This window comes from Vulpes vulpes, chromosome 4 (genome assembly GCF_048418805.1).
Source record: "Vulpes vulpes isolate BD-2025 chromosome 4, VulVul3, whole genome shotgun sequence".
NCBI lineage: Eukaryota > Metazoa > Chordata > Mammalia > Carnivora > Canidae > Vulpes > Vulpes vulpes.
In genome coordinates this window covers 5,499,028-5,512,183 of record NC_132783.1, presented here as the reverse complement: position 1 = coordinate 5,512,183, position 13,156 = coordinate 5,499,028, and positions in this window count along the sequence as shown.

The window sequence follows — 13,156 nt, the reverse complement described above, 5'->3', positions numbered from 1 at the left end:
TTGTATGTCGCTGAAGTTTAGTGTGCATTAGTGATGTAACAGTACTGGGGCAATAGATCACGGTGACAGCAATGGAATGCACTTCTAGTACCTTCAGTTCCAGTTGTGGTTCATGCATAACTTGAACAATTTTTTTTTAATATTTTTATTTATTTATTCATGAGAGACAAAGAGAGAGAGCGAGAGGCAGAGACACAGGCAGAGGGAGAAGCAGGCTCCATGCAGGGAGCTCGACGTGGGACTCGATCCCAGGACTCCAGGATCATGCCCTGGGCCAAAGGCAGGCGCTAAACCGCTGAGCCATCCAGGGAACCCGAACAATTTTTTTTTATAGTGCTTAAACTTAACCAACAAAAAGTGTTTTCTATTCTTAACTATCTTAGTTATAAATTTTAATTATAGCAATAAAAATAGCTTATAAATATAATGAAGCCACTCTTAAAAGACTGAATCTCTGTAGGAACTTGGTTAGCATTCTTTATTTTCTTCCCTTGTACCATCCCCACCTCTGCATTCGGAAGGCCAGACAAGACTTCTTACTTAATCATTAGGTAAGAGCTGCTGGCAAGAATACCGTCACACACGCACACAACAGCCACATGCAACATACATATTATATATAACATAAATCGTTGCATGTATATATTAACTATATGTAACATGTATATTTAACATATGCAGTCAACACACACCTCGATAGCAAGAAATTTGTTAAAAGTGGAAATGAGGCAGTTGTATATGTAAATGATTCTAACAAAGAAAGGACAGAAAGAAATTTTATTGTATAAGCATCTTCCTTGCTTCTTATTAGGTTCCCATAATTCTTAATTGAGAAATCTAACCTGTAGATTATACTTAGGGTACTCAATCCCTTACATTTTTCAGATGATTTAAATCACATTTATTAAAAAAAAAAAAAAAAAGAGAGAGAGAGAGTTTGAGAGGTGAGATGACTCTGCTTGTATCTTAATGATAACTAAACAGGGATTAGCTAAAGTATTTACAGAGTAATGAGGAAACAAACAATGGCAATTACTTCTGAACAAAGTTACATATTAATTGAGTTAAAGCATTTTAGTTAGCCATTGGCCAGGATCCAGGGCCAGGGGCAGGTATACGGTGGATTAGGCAGGAGCTGCGAGTTATCACCCATCAGAGCAGCTGTGAAATGGGTTCATCACTGGTAAAGGTGAACACAGCAGGTTTAAAGGTCTCAGTTTTCCTGATTAGTAAACTGAAATTTTCATTTCTTAATATTTTCCCACACATTCTTTTATGCAATCATGTGTTCCTTCCTTTTGATACTCAATGGCTTGTAACTCTTTTCTCCAGAAGTAACCCAAAATACCATGGTGTACAGTCCAGTCTGCCTAAGTAAGATGACACAAGAATGAACTAAATTAGCCTCTCAATGATTTTTTAAGTTAAAATTCTATCAAAATGTCTGTGAATGATTTGTGAAGTTTTCTTCTATCCTACTCTTAGGTCATTCTAGAATAATGTACAGTTTGCATTTTTCAGTTCCACTGTTGCCTGAGTCTACTATTTACTCCAAAATTTTCCAAAATTAGATTAGAATAACTGCATCCTTAATCAGTGAGGAGTATAATTTTCTTGCTTACACTAATGAAAGCAAAGTAAATTTTATTAATGTGGCTTATATATTTTTAATTATAGAACTACAAAACGTTTCATTTATCTTCTAGATATTTTTAGTACTTACTTTTGTAAAATAAAATAATTGTGGTTTATTTGTTTTTCTTTAATTGAATCTTCCAGTACATTTATGACAATAATTCAAGGAAGAAACATGAAGATACTTTTTTATGACACTTATTTTCTCTACATTTCTATAGACTAAGATTTCCAAGCTAGAGGAAGCTTACCAATATTTTAGAAGAAAAACATGAAGTGAGGGTTAATTTACTTTCTTCTTTAAAGTGATAATTATTTACTAAAGAATATTTGACTTATGGGATACCTGGGTGGCTCAGCGTTTGAGCATCTGCCTTCAGCAGATGAACCTAGAGTCCCAGAATGGAGTCCCACGTCGGGCTCCCTGCATGGAGCCTGCTTCTCCCTCTGCCTTGGTCTCTGCCTCTCTGTCCCTCTCTCATGAAAAAATAAATAAAATCTTAAAAAGAAAAAAGAATATCTGACTTAGATGTAAGAAAGTAGAGGTTTCAAGATTATGTTAGCAAAATGTAAAAAAGACCCACAGAATTTATCAAATGACAATGGCACAAAACAACTATGGAATGTGACCTATTATAATCAAATAAAGTGATAACTTATAAATCAGTCCATCTTCAATTCAAATCATGTGAGCATGTTATTAAGAGAAAAGATGTACTCTTAACACTGTATATAATTGAATATTTCAGAGTTGTAGTTTTGTATCAATATAATGGGTGACATCTATTGTCCAATTTCAATTTCAGAAAATTTTTAAAAGAGTCAATCTTCTTTTTCTTTTTTTTTAGATTTTATTTATTTATTCATGAGAGACACAGAGAAAGAGAGGCAAAGACATGGGCAGAGGGAGAAGCGGGTTCCATGCAGGGAGCCCCATGTGGGACTCCATCTCATGACCCCAGGGTCATGCTCTGGGCCGAAAGCAGATGCTCAACCACTGAGCCACCTGGAAATCCCAAGAGTCAATCTTCTACCTGCTGTTTTCAGAATTTTAATATCCTTTATGAGTTTATCATTTAATATCCCCTTATGTAGTATTCATCCAGTGTTCAGAAATTCTTAACATTCCATCTACTTTAATGGCTGCAGAAAACCAACAAAACTCTTAGCCTCTCCACACAGAAAGCATTAAGGCAGAAAAGTGACACGATGCTCACTTAATCGATCGCTGTGCCTCTACTTAATCTATCTATTTCTTTACAAATTGTAAAGTACTCTATAAGCCAAGTCAGTTGGATTATACAAGAACTATATTTTTTATAAATTTATTTTTTATTGGTGTTCAATTTGCCAACATATAGCATAACACCCAGTGCTCATCCTGTCAAGTGCCCTCCTCAGTGCCCATCACCCAGTCACCCCCACCCTCCACCCACCTCCCTTTCTACAACACCTTATTCATTTCCCAGAGTTAGGAGTCTCTCATGTTCTGTCTCCCTTTCTGATATTTTCACTCATTTTCTCTCGCTTCCCCTTTATTCCCTTTCACTATTTTTTATATTCCCAAAATGAATGAGACCATATAATGTCTGTCCTTCTCTGACCTACTTCACTCAGCATCATACCCTCCAGGTCCATCCACGTCGAAGCAAATGGTGGGTATTTGTCGTTTCTAATGGCTGAGGAATATTCCATTGTATACATAGACCACATCTTCTTTATCCATCATCTTTCGATGGACACTGAGGCTCCTTCCACAGTTTGGCTATTGTGGACATTGCTGCTAGAAACATCGGGGTGCAGGTGTCCCTGCCTTTCATTGCATCTGTATCTTTGGGGTAAATCCCCAGCAGTGCAATTGCTGGGTCGTAGGGCAGGTCTATTTTTAACTCTTTGAGGACCCTCCACACAGTTTCCCAGAGTGGCTGCCCCAGTTCACATTCCCACCAACAGTGCAGAGGGTTCCCCTCTCTCCACATCCTCTCCAACATTTGTGGTTTCCTGCCTTGTTAATTTTCCCCATTCTCACTGGGGTGAGGTGGGATCTCATTGTGGTTTTGATTTGTATTTCCCTGATGGCAAGTGATGCGGAGCATTTTCTCATGTGCTTGTTGGCCATGTCTAGGTCTTCCTCTGTGAGATTTCTCAAGAACTATATTCTGATATGAAGAAAGCTGGAGAAATTGAGGACAAAAATCAACCATCCAACCAAAGTAAACAAGAAAACGAAAGATAAAACACACATAAAAAATAGTCTGAATGTTGAGTTGATTGCTCAAAGTATCTTTTTTATTTATACAATGAATTTTCATGTATAAATTGGGTTATATTTTCAAATATATCTTTACTTAATATACTCATAAATGAAATGAGTGGTATTATTGTGTCTATCTTATGAAAAAAAGACATTATATTGGATTCCTGTGTTCCCCTTCAAATCTTTATTAATTATAGAAATTAAATAAAAATTTTTGAAATATATTGTTAATCTTGGTTGCAAATAAGTAACAATAACAAAATACAGATGATCAATTATATCATTTAAGAAATCATTAATAAAAATTTATTGACTTTTATACCACACAATATCTTCATAGAATTTGCTTCATCTTGCATCTTTGTGCTTTTTAATTTCCAAAATCAACAAGATAAATGTCAACATAAAATTTTACACTTGGTAGAAATTAAAAGTTTGACTTTCCTAATTAGAAGTTGTTTTGAAAGAAATGGCAAAAGTTCTAGTATGCTGAGGAAATATTAAGGCTCAAGATAATCTGTCCAGAGTCTAAAAAGAAAAAAAAAATCTTAATGGAATTTTCTTCATAATAAGATGAACAAAACATAAAACCTCCTGCAGCTCCTTGAGTGCTGAAGCATGTAAAAGCTGGAAGGGGAAAAAATAAATTATTATCATACCGTTATTTTGGGGTATACTCCATAATGCCTATATATTAGGGATAAAAATCGCTATGTTTCTCTCAGATGTGAATACAAATAATTTATTCAAATAAAGCCCAATACTTGATTAGATCAAAAGGAGAGAGAGAAAATATTGTCTTATGACTTAAAGATAAACAATCAAGGGACTGATGAAAAGAAAAGGAAAAGCTTTTAAAGGCCAACCACAGGAATCTTCTTGCCAATAATCCTATTATCCAAGCTAGAAATCATGAGTTAGAGTCCTTCTGCCAGTACAAAGATAAGTTGTCGTCCAAGATTTCTATGCCAAGAAATATCCAGAGATGAAATAAAAAAAAAATATCCCAGGAGGTTAAAAGAAGAACACTTTCAAAGTGTTTTTCAGCAGAGCAGCTGGTGTCATCAAATGGTCAGAGAAATCTTAGGCTGCATGGTTGCTATGACTTTGTTGTTGGGTTCACCTGCTTCACGGTTGCTGGAATCTCTATCCTTAATGCTGCTTGTCTACGTTTTTATATTTAAGGAAGTATTCCGACAATCCCAGTAAAAACTTCAGGTCTTCAGAAAGGGTCATACTAAAATATGTTAACAATTTGTCAAACATCATTTTGCCATCATCTAGCATTGAGCAACGTATTCCAGTTATTCAATATATTTATTTCAGGATTTTCTTTAGCTTTCGGATTTATGTTTTCCCAAGGAAGAGAAAAATCATCAACTTATAAATTTAGATTTTCAGTTGGCTGAAATGCTACTGCACGAGTAAGCAGCTTAGGTCATTTCACATCAAGTAGGCAGATTCAGAAGTTGAAATGCAGAATGGCCACCTGCGATCTGGTAAGTAGAGTAATAATAACTGCACATCTGAACTGGAATAAGCAAGTGTAAGTTTGTAGGGCAGACATCTCCTGAAGCCTCACTACAAAAGCAGAATAATTCTTCATGGATATAAATTCTAAAGTTAGTGAAGATAGATGGATGTCAGAATGGAAACCTTTTATCTATCCTAGGAGGTTAAGAACTGTTGTGTCGTAATACTCTGGTGTTACACTCATCCCCACAGTTAGTATTAACTCAGAGACCACGGACAAATTAATATCTCCTTAAATTCCTCATAATTAAAATCAGGATAATGATTGAGCATGCCTCAGAGGATTGCAGAGAATATTAAATAATTTCCTGTGGGTTTAACATTTAGCACAATGCCTGGCATATAATAGCTTTACACACAAATAGAACATGTTTTATATCTATTATATTTTATCAGTTAGTGACTGCCTAATATATTCCCGAGAAAGTATTTTGTAATCTATGAAATTATTTCATGTAATTACAGTAGCCCCACAGGTTGATGCTATTAGCTCCATTATATAGATACGGAACTTTAGGATCAGAAAAGGTTTTGTTGCTCAAATCTACATGGTCATTAAGTAGTTCATGACAGTGGGACCTGTACCTGATTATTATTTTTTTTTCCACAGGTACGAGTGGAAGCGAGAGTTCTGACAATGAAATAAACCTCAGTTAGATGTGACATTTTTCAGACCTTGTTGGAACCAGTTGTGGATCCCATACGTTCCATATAATTCTGGAAGGACACCTGCCTCTTGCTTCCAAATATCATTCCTATTTGCACAAACACTATAAATTTTGCATGGTAAAATGTGACTTCTCTCAGTTAGGCACTCGGTCTGTGAATGTGTCTCTCTGTTAGTACACAGATATTCCCAAAGAGTGATGAGCTGTAAGAAATTAAGAGTAACTCCTAGTGATTGTACTTTTTGTTTGTGTTTAAGAATTCTTTCCTTGAAAAAAAAAAAAGAATCCTTTCCTTGTTTTCATAGTTTCTGGAGAATATTCATAGCAATGCAAACAATACCAAGTGACTAAAAGAGTAGACGTGAAAATAACTTAGATCACCAAAAATAAATTTCTAGTTTTAAAAGGATCCTCGATGCCTAGTGTGTCTTTTAGAGCAGCACTGTATGACTCCAAATCCCTGTTGAGGCTCTGCTTCCTGAATATGAAATACTCTAAATTTTACTATGGAAGCAGCCAGAAAACTCTTAGACTCAAACTGCTGAAAGAGCCTTGAAATCCATCAATCCACGTGCTTCAAAACACCTTTCTATGAAACTATTTTTGTGAAAGAGAAATGAAGGATGCTTTCAGGCATGTTCTGGTAAACACCAGATTTATCATCTCAAGTAGTCACGTCCCATAAGATCATCTCACTTATTATAATGTATATTTAAATATGTGGTGAGGGAGGAAAAAGAAAACCTAGACTTGAAAGTAAGAATTTAGGTACATAAAGAGATTTTCTGAAAATGTCATGACTCTAGCCACATTTAACCATTTCAAACTGGCTGCCAGATAAAGTTATAAATTCAAAAGTCAGGCATTCACCATCAGATATTTTACTGAAACTTTTTAATCTTTTCCTCATATGGTAATTACAGGTCCTCGTTTGGAAGTCATTACAATCAAAATGGTTCCAATACAGACAGAATTTTAACAATATTCAGACAAAATCGTAGCAAAAGTAATAAGCCAGAAAGTTTATATCACTAAGAAATGGAAGCAGATTTTCAAAACTCCAGACAAAACTCTTAATGACAGAGGGGAGAATTTTGACTACTTTAAGTGTCAAAGCTTAGCTGTTGAGATGCCTATTTCCTTCTTTCCTTCTTCTTGTCACAGTTGAAAATGAGGCAGAAAAATCTTAAAGGCTCAAAACATCATACAAGTTAAGATTTTTCTGACTCCTGTTGGGACCATGGAAACCATCAAGCCGTTATAGTACATTCTGTAGAGAACGAGTAATGAGGTGAGAAACAGCTCCATTTCTATTTCCTCTGAGTTGGAAAACATGTGGAGCAGAAACTGGACAGACACAAAGTGAGCCATGAGCCACATGCCATTGTCTGAACTCTGAGACAAGGAAGCATTACACATGCGCACATCTGCACAAGACCATATGCTTCCCAGATTTCGGCTAAAGGAGAAACTAATTCTTTATGATTCAGGGGAACACAACAGATTCCTTAGTACAGCTGCAGAATGTGAACCATGGAGAAGGAGCTACAGAGACTAAAGTCACAATGAATTGCTAATAGCAATTGCACATTTCAAAACTGAAAACTCTGGAATATATTCTTATTGTTGGAGACCATTTGCTCCTTCTGCCCCCCCGCCCCGTGTTTTTATTTCAGGTAGTATAACCCTTTCTTGGGTTTCACAATTCTAAAGCACAGTGCCAAATGCCATGTGGTCTTAATAAAAATTAATCTGACTTTCAGCAGAAAAACCAAAGAAGACTTTCTTCTTGTAGATTCCTTTCTTAATAAATTTCTCTCCTAAATATTTATAGTTATAATTATATGTTACTTAAAATATATGTCACATAATATTATTAACATAATATTAATGTGGGTGTGTGTGTGTAGTATATAAATAGGACTCCTGGCTATTTAAAAATCTTAAATACTGTCTTCTCTGAATAGTTCAAATCTAGTGAAAAGCATTAGTGCTCAAAACTTACCTGCCTGACTGGAATCCTCAAAAATATCTTGTCCTCAGACCCATGTTCCAAGAGGGGATCTGAGCCTCTTCTTTCAAACCTGCCAACACTCACATACCATGTTGATTTATACTCTCAATTTATTTTCTCATAATTCAATTTTAAACTGGTAAATATTCTTACAAATCCAACAACTGGTTTCTTAAAAAAAAAAAAAAAAAAAAAAAAAGTTGCCTGACGATGACCCAAACGACAGAAGAAGTGCCAATCTCTTGAAGCAACTTCCTCAAGACATCTAAAGATTTCCAGAGCAGCACTAATTTAATCTATTTAAATGCTAGGCTTTGTAGCAAGATTTCTTTAACATACAAATATATGTTTCTTAAATAATTTTTGGAAAAATCTGAGACATTGAAAAAAAAAGGAGCAAAACGCAAAGTTAGACAACATTAAATGAATTGCCAAAGTCAAACAATGTATTAGTGATAGAACTAAACTTACCACTCTGCCCCAATGTCATGTACACCACTCAAATGTAGACCTCTTACTGATTTTGTTTTTTTCCTGAATAAACTAAGAAGCCTCCTAAGTATGCACAGCCTACTTTCTCCCGTACATTCAGTTGATTCTGATATGATTCAACCTTGGTTTAAAATAAAAGTTCAAAAGCCAAGACGAGGTAACTCAGTGCTTGGAGCTATTAAATAAATATAGGAAACTCATAGAAAACAATATATGCCTTTTAGCAATGTATACTTGTGCACCAAACCGAAAAAAATAAGGTTATAAATACCAATAAAATAATTTTGACCACTATATATACCTGTGTCAGTTTCCCTCTTTATTTACCATTCTAAATGTCCAAGTGAAAAAAGGTACAACCTTATAGGATAATATTGTAGAACTCAGAAATGTTCTTAAAATTTCAATATTTCAATGTGACAAATTTGCTCAGAGGTATGATTGTCCTTTCAAATAGATTTCCTTCATTAGTTTGTGTTTTCCAGTACTCTTATTGCATCTGTACATCATGACAAAATGTCACTTCCAAACCCATTCTTTAGATGTATTTAACTAGGCTTTTAAAGCAATTGAGGAGAGTGTTGTAACTGCCTAAATTGAGAAGCTTAAAGCAGGAGAACTAAAACAAAGTGATTTACAGCCTAGAATTATTTGCAGAAAGTTTTAGAGTAAGATAAACTTCTAGAAGGCCGATGCTCAAGACATATTTTCAAGTTCTGAACTATTTTGTCCAACTAAAACTCAAGTATACACTGGCAAACTGGGCAGTCCGTTTACTTAAGCTTGAAAATTCCATTTCATTCAAATTGGATACAGTAGTTAAGTAAAACAATGGGGCTTCTATTTTCTGCCACATGTTATTTTTTAAAAAAACGTATACAAACGCTGTCATATGAGCAGTCTGTTTGCCTGCTCGGTGCAAGGTTTTATGTTTCTGAAAGGCCTCCACCCCCATCTCTTAATGCTGAAAATAAATCAATTTCATCTGTTGGTTGTTTTATTTCTAGGGTTTTTTTTTTCTCCCCCTGCTTCCTTTTAGGCCAGTTTCCACAAAGCCATATGGCAGCTGAGAGAAGGAAAGCAATAGGCTGTATTTTCAGATCTTAACAAAAGGGGCCGTGGTGTCAAAGCGGCCCATGAATGCATGGGACACAGTCCTGTCTAGAAGGGCCCCAGCCCTGTCAGGGGGGACCAAGGGGAAAGCTGATGGAGCTGCCACTGCTTAGAGAGAATTTCTGAGTGCTCTCCTTGCTCATGGCATCCACTTTCGTCTACCCCCACTCGCACCACATCCCCTTCCAGTTGGTTTGGTGCCAAAATCCCATTAGCTTTATTAATGACATATGGTTGGAGGAAGTGTGTGGCAGGACAATAAAGGCACAAATTGAGCATTCTTTCTATTCATTTCTCATATTTGTATCACAAGATGCCAGAGTCCCAACAAAGATTATGTCCATCACACTTTTTTTTAGAGCTCAGAATGCACTACAGAAGAGAGTCCATAAAACGTTATGACTTGTCTCTAACCTTCTCCAGTTGAACTCTTCTGTTCTCTAGTACTAGAGAATAGTAGGTAGATGTCTACACATCTAAAGAATAGGATATGTTCATAGGCTTTAAGTTTGGGAATCTTAAAAATTTTGATACAGGGACTTGAAATTCTGCTATAGGGATGTTCAGAAATTCCTGATCTCACCAACACAGGCACACAGTGCTAACACAGGTAGGCGTACAGGAACGTTCGAATCAGGTAAGCTTCCAAACCGTTTTAGGCATGTAAAACAATTGCATAGCAAAGAAAACGTTTTAGTGATCACTGTTTAGAAAAAATGAGTCACCAAAAAAAGAAAGAAAAAAGAAAAACGAATCACAATGCACACAATGACCACGATAAAATATTTTCAAAAGGAGTAAATACATATGCCGTAGCCACTCACATCAGTGCCTGATGCAGAACTCGATGTCCATACTGGCAAGTGGTTTAAAAAAATGAAAAAAAAAAGTTTGGTATGCATAATACTTATTCTTTCCAAAGAGAGAACGTTGAAAGAGAGGAAAATGAGATGTGAAGAATAGCTCCCACCCACACACGTGAGCATCTCCCTTTAATGCTCATCGCTTTAAAATCATGGCCAAAGTGGAATGTACAACTGCAACTGCTTCTAATCCTGCCCAGCAGGATTCTCTACTGAATTCCTTGCTCAGTAATTGGATATTATAGTTATTATTTAAAGAAGTAATATGCATTTAAATATTTAGGTCGTAAAAGAATTAGAAGTATGGATGAAGAGGTTAATGGATAATTAATTATCTGCCATTAGGAAAATCATTGACAGCTGAAGGCAGGGAAAACTAGCAGTCCTGGGACTCGAGCAATAATGATGATCTAAATAAAAAGGCTCATGATAAGTACTTCAAAGGGACACATCTTTCGCTGTAGATCTCTATCTATAGCATCTTTTTGAATTTTACTAACAACACATGTAGAGGTACCAAAGTACCAAAGTCCGCTCAAACAATCCCAAAACTTAGTTGCTTAAACAACATTAAATCTAATTTGACTCACGAATCTGCTGTTGGGTCAGTTCCTCAGGGACAGCTCATCCCGGCTCCGTTCAGGGTCTCCTGCACCGGGTTGAAGACTGAATGCTGGAATCATCTGAAGACTCATGCCCTCAGACAGTGGATACTGATGCTAAGTGTTGGCTGACACAACAGCTGGATCTGGGGCTCCATCTGGACCACCTACACCTGGCCAATCCATGGGGCTGGCTGGCTTCTGCGTAACATGGTAGTTCTTTTCTTTTCTTTTTTTTTTTTTTTTTTTAATTAATTTTTATTGGTGTTCAATTTACCAACCAAGAGGATGAAGCAGAAGCTTTATTTCCTCTTAATATTTAGTCATGGAAGTCACGTAGTGTTGGGATGCCTGGGTGGCTCAGCGGTTGAATGTCTACCTTTGGTTCAGGTCATGACCCCGGGGTCCTGGGATCCAGTCCACCTCAAGCTCCCTGCATGGAGCCTGCTTCTCCCTCTGCCTGTGTCTCTGCCTCTCTCGTTGTCTCTCATGAATAAACATATAAAATCTTAAAAAAAAATAATAAAAAGGAAGTTACATAGTGTCAGATTTGCCATAGTTGAGCCTCACCAAATTCAAGAGAAGTAACCATAAGATTCACCTCTCGATGGTAGAAAGAGCACTTGAGATAGAATATATTCACGTGAGCATCTTTGAAAATTACTCTCTGTCACAATAACACTTGTTCAGCGGGAGAGAATAAACCTGTATTTGTTTAAGCCATTATGACCAAATTCCTAGAACAGACATATATTCTGTTTTAGATACATATGGCATATGTTTTTGTTTGTTTCCGCGTTCAGTATGTGTCCTCAGCTAAACTGTAAACTCTGGGAAGGCAGAAATGATTTCCTCCTACTGCGCTCCCTGTCTTGTTCACAGTAATTTTAATAATTGTAATAATCTGTTGAAATGTACCCTGAGGCGGTAGAGAGAAGGCCTAGAGCTCTGGGAGCTGAACAACCTTTTCCCTGTGGCCGACTGGGCGGGTTGATGGTGCCATACACTGACTCACGGCCATCAGGAGGGAGACTCCTGGGCCTGGCCTACTCCTCAATCTTGACTGTAGGCCTCGCTCTGAGAGTGCTCAGAAATTGCAAGTGGTTTTTGTGTGTGCAAGCACAAACTCTGAAAACAAAACAACCACCAGAAAATGAACACAGCGTGCTGGCAACAACTTGCTAAGGACAATTTTATTGGCCAGCTCGGTCTGTGCTATGGTTTCCTAATGAAAGCAATTTTCGAGTGACCCTGAACGGGTGCAGTAGAGCAAGTTGAGAGAGGTATGAATGATTTAAATTCAGGTGGTATGGCATGAAAAATGTCTGCATTTTATATAAAAGACCATGAGAAACAAGGTCAGTGTGGAAACCCGTCAAATAATATGCCCACCAAGCATTAAAAAAAAAAAAAAAAAAGTACCAGTAGTGTCATTAGTAGTTTTGCATCCGCTGGTAATAAGACAAACTGTTGCTGCAATAGTCGGATGCATTGTGCAAAGTGGTTTTGTTAGGATTTCACGCATCGGGCAGCGTAATATTTACTCCCATGTTTCTTCTAAAGTATAAATTCCATAATGGAAAGAAAAAAAGCATCTCATAGAAAAAAAAAATGGAACTTTGTTCTTCCCTTATGACACGTGCAATTACCTCACCCGCTAAGGAATGTATGTTGTAAATACTGGATTTATAGCAACACCTCAGATAATTACGGGTTTAGGGGTATTGAGCAGAGGAAGAATTGCTGACTGTCCGCACAATGCCCTCTTTTATTCGGTATTAGTCTCAGAAGAATGTGACGATATAGGCTAAGTCTGTTCATGTTGTCCTTAAGGAGAAAAGAGTTTATGTTTTTTTAGAGGGCAATATTCCTTTAACAAGCCAAACCAACTTGTAAGAAAGAAATAAAGCCTTATAAAAATTGGAATAAATGTCTTCCAACCAATAGGTTATTTGAAACACTGTTTTACATGGTACATT